The 4,608-nt window shown below is 35.6% G+C and overlaps 1 long non-coding RNA gene across 1 annotated transcript in view; it reads left to right on the top strand.

Moving 5' to 3' along the window:
- LOC105550859 overlaps nt 1-3,622 on the top strand; it is a 10,756-nt gene extending 7,134 nt beyond the window's left edge. The window contains exon 4 of the long non-coding RNA XR_001007787.1: nt 2,934-3,622. This is a non-coding gene — a long non-coding RNA (uncharacterized LOC105550859). The remainder of the gene's footprint in view (nt 1-2,933) is intronic.
- Nucleotides 3,623-4,608: the final 986 nt, after the last annotated feature.

The following is a 4,608-nucleotide window of genomic DNA, read 5'->3' as shown; positions in this document are numbered from 1 at the left end:
GATACAATGAAAGCCAGAAGAAAGCAGAGCAGTATGTTCAAAGGGCTGAGGAAAAAAAAAATTTTTTTAATTATTTTAAACATCTTTCAAAAAGTGGGACAAGGAAAGCTATATTTAAACAAAAATATCCTAATAGACTGCTATAAATAGATACTCAGTAAGGGAAATTCTAACGAATATATTTTATGCAGACGGAAATTGATCCCAGATGAAAGAACTAAGATGCAAAAAGAAAAGATCAATAAAGAAAACAGTAAGTATATAGATAAAACTAAATAAACATTGAGATAAATATATAGCTAAAATAAATATAGAGATAAAATAATAATATTATTATCTGGTGGGATTAAAATAAAGATAAAATAAACCTAAAATGCATGACAAAAATAATACATTTCAGGAATGGAATAGAGTTCACGCATTTTAAGACAATTGTATTGCTAGAAAAGAGGGTGACAATATGATTGACTAGCACTTGAGAAGCCAAATATATATGCTAAAATGTCTAGCATGACAATTAAAAGAATAGAAACAAAGTATATAACTTCTAAATTAGTAAAAGAGGAACATAGAATGAAAAAAACAAATACTCAATCCAAGAGAATCCAAGGAAAAAAATGAAAAAGAAACAGAAAAGGTAAGACAAATAAAAAGCCCATGATAAGATGGTAAAAATAAATCCAAACATATTAATAACTACAAAAACAAATGTAAATGGATGAGATATGTAAGTGGAAGAAACATATTTTTTCAACTGTATTTTAAAAACCTGCTTAGATTGTTTAAAAAATTTAAAGGATTTTTTTACATATTTACGAAATAAATGGATATCTACAAGATATCCACAAAAGGATATACAAAAAAGAAATAGCATGTACCCTTCATAAATATTAAGAACATGAAAGAAAGACTGAGCAAATGTTCCTGGTCAAAGAGACTAAAGAAATATATAAATACTAAATAAAATACTAAAGACAAGTAAATGTAATACCGAGTCCTAAATTGGATCCTAGACCAGAAAAATATTTTTCTTTTGAAATACAGGCTACTAGAGGGCCAATGGTGAGATTTAGACAAAGTTTGAATATTAGGTAATAGTTCCAGATCAGTGTTTATTTCCTGATAGTGCCTCACCATGCCATGAGAAGCATGTGCCCTTTCTAGTCTCTTGATCCAAGAAGGGTGAGGGACATGCAGAGTACAGTTGCCCCAGTACAGCCACATGTATACAGTGAGAGGCTGAGCTGCCCCTGCTGCCACAGCCTGAAACAAAGCCACCCAGCTTAGATCAGTCAGTACCTAGATGACTCAAGATTCCTGGGAATAAATACAGATGCATGTGACATTGAGATTCGGGGTTGTCTATTTTGCTGCAATAAGTAACTGATACAATGACAAAGTTAGATTATTGCAGGAAGAAAATTTATTTTAACCTTAGAAAAATCAATTGGTCCAGTTGTGGTGGCTCAGGCCTGTAATCCTAGCACTTTGGGAGGCGGAGGCGGGCAGATTGCCTGAGCTCAGGAGTTCGAGACCGGCCTGGGCAACATGAAAAAACCCTGTCTCTACTAAAAAAGACAACAACCACAAAAAATTAGCCAGGCATGGTGGCACACACCTGTAGTCCCAGTTACTCAGGAGGCTGAGGCACAAGAATTACTTGAACCTAGAGGTTGCAGTGAGCCAAGATCGCACCACTGCACTCCAGCCTGGGCAACAGAGCGAGACTCCATCAAAAAAAAAAAATCTATTGGTATAATTTACTATATGATTAGAGTAAAAGAAACAATGTGAACATCTCAGTAGGTACTGAAAAATATCATTCGATAACATTTAACATTCATTTGTGATGGTTAAAAAAATTAGGACTAGGAGAGCTTGCTCCAACAGATGTGTACCTATTATGAAACTATAGCAAATTAGATTGATATGGTTTGGCTGTGTTCCCACACAGCTAAATTTCATCTTGAATTGTAGCTCCCATAATTCCCACCTGTTGTGGGAGGGACCTGGTGGGAAATAATTGAATCATGGGGGCGGTTTTCCCCATACTGTTCTGGTGGTAGTGAATAAGTCTCGCAAGATCTGATGGTTTTATAAGAGGAAACCACTTTCTGTTGATTCTCATTCTCTCTTGTCTGCCACTACTAAGATGTGCCTTTTGCCTTCTGTCGTAAGTGTAAGGCCTCCCCAGTCACATGCAACTGTGAGTCCATTAAACCTCTTTTTCTTTATAAATGATCCAGTCTCAGGTATGTCTTTATCAGCAGTGTGAAAATGGACTAATACAAAGATAATGTAGTATTTGCACAGAAATAGCCAACTAGAAAAAATGAGAGAGTCCAGAAAAGGATACACTAATATATAGACAATTTATAATGAAGAGAGGTAGTATGGCAGTTTAATTAGGAAAAGACAAGTAGGTCTTCAATAAATGTGACAGTAAGTTATCCAAATGAAAAATATTAAATTGCACCTCTATATCACATGATATATAAGAATCAATTCCAGATGGATTAAAGATCTAAATGTGGTAAGGAAAAACCCCATAACATCATACAAGTAACAAAGGAGAATATATTTACGACCTCAGGATAAAGAAGTATTTCTTAAACAAGACATAAAAAGCAGAAACTGTAACAATAGAGACTAATAAATCATACTACATTAAATAAGAACTTCTGTTCATGAAAGACACCATAAAAAATAAAAGCAGCCACAGAGCAGGAAAAGATATTTGCATCATCAGCGAAGGACTAGTATCCAGAATATACAAAGCACTATAGTTGACAGGAAGAATAATGAAATTAAGCAAAATCCCAACTAGCAATATGGAGAATAATAGCTTTTGATTTTATTAGAACTGTGGAATCGCTGAACTCAGTGCTCTTTAGAGATCATCATGCTAACTACCCAATCTCTTTATTTCACAGCTGAGCACGCCAAGACCCAAGGAAGGAGCCCAGAGCAGACTGCACAGCATGCCCTGTGCCCCAACCACACTGCTTCCTCTTCTGAATCTCTGCACCCCCAAGTCTGGTTCAGTTTTGAGTTTCAGGCATGGTCTCATCCCTTTGGCACTTCTTTATTCCAACCAAAAGTTCTCAGCTTCAAAAAAAAGATGAGCATGTTCAATGACGAGAAAGTCTGTTTGATGGTAATCTGTAAATTTGCCACATAAAGCATAAACCTTACCACATAAAGCTTAAAGGAACACCCACTGAATTCCAACTGCTGAAAGTTGTCCTGCCCTTTCCTTATGGTCTCCAAAGACAAGCTTGTTTTATGTCACAAAAATCTCCCCATTTTATGGGCCAGATTCAATTTGTCACTACTTGGATATTGAACACTTTTTGCAAATTAAAGAGAAAGTCACCTCAGGCAACTTTCAAATAGAGGCTTATTGGGGACTTGATGATACTGCAAATCATTAAAGAACTTAGGTTCTGTACCCCTGCCCTCACTGATTAAATAGAGGCCACTGCTTTGAAGCCAGCAAGGACCCATGGGACTGACCTAATGCTTTTTGCCTTCAGCTTCTGAAGCTTATCACATTACTAATGTTTGAGTCTCTAATCCAGCTGGCTAGTTTAATCATCTTGAAGTAAAATAATACTATTAACATTGTTAGAAATGATTTATTTTTCTCTGTGCTCTTACCCTCTGTTTGATTCATTCATTTTATTTATAATTTTGCAATTACAAGTTTTCTTCTCAGAATCCTTCTCTTTCCCATTGTTAAAAGTAAAGACTATATCATCCTCTTTCTTTTATAATCTGTTGCTATGGAAATAGGGATTAATGATCCAGGGATAATAAAGAAAGAAAAAAGGTATTCTCTAAGAGAAAATTTGTTTCCAAATATAATCCCTTTTAGTTAAGCTGTCATATAAAATTATACAATTATTGGTTGAGCACAGTGCAACTAGAAAGGTGCTAGGTCCTAATCAAAACAGAGAAGATAAAGACCATGAAATTGTATTTTAGCTAAGGAAATAAGACACATGACACAATGTACAAGCAGTATGTTACTGTTCATATGTAATTTGGGTGTAAAAATTTGTGTTTGAGATCATAAAAGCAGTAAAAAAAAAATCAAAGTATACAAACAAAAACAGATGGGCTTGATATGAACAACCACTGGAATAAGATTTAAAGCCAAAATCAGGAATTTTAATTTCATAACTAGAAGTTAGGATTGGAGAGAAAGTGTAATATGATCAGCATGCTGCCCAAGAAAGATGACTTCATTTGTTCATTTGGTGAACATTTTCTGAAGCCACAGTAGGCTTTGCGTCCTGGGCTAAGCATGAGGGCATGGGACAATAGAAACTGTCAATGAAATAATGAAATAATAGAATTGACAATGAAATAATGTTGTCTTGAGTCATCTTCCCCAGAAGCAGAGCCTGAGACAGGAATTTGGGTATACATGGCTATTAAGGCAGTGCTCTAAGAGAGAGGGAATAAGGAAAATGGAATACGGCAGGGGAAGTAAGTAAGTGGCATCTGCAGGTGTCTGGCTTCACTGTATCCCACCGAGAGCCCTAGAGCATGAACATTCTCCCAGGTAGTCCCCATGTTGAAGCAAAGGGAAAAGCCTTTTGA

This window comes from Mandrillus leucophaeus, unplaced genomic scaffold, assembly GCF_000951045.1.
Source record: "Mandrillus leucophaeus isolate KB7577 unplaced genomic scaffold, Mleu.le_1.0 Scaffold5, whole genome shotgun sequence".
Taxonomy (NCBI): Eukaryota; Metazoa; Chordata; class Mammalia; order Primates; family Cercopithecidae; genus Mandrillus; species Mandrillus leucophaeus.
This window is presented reverse-complemented; position numbering and strand designations above follow the sequence as displayed.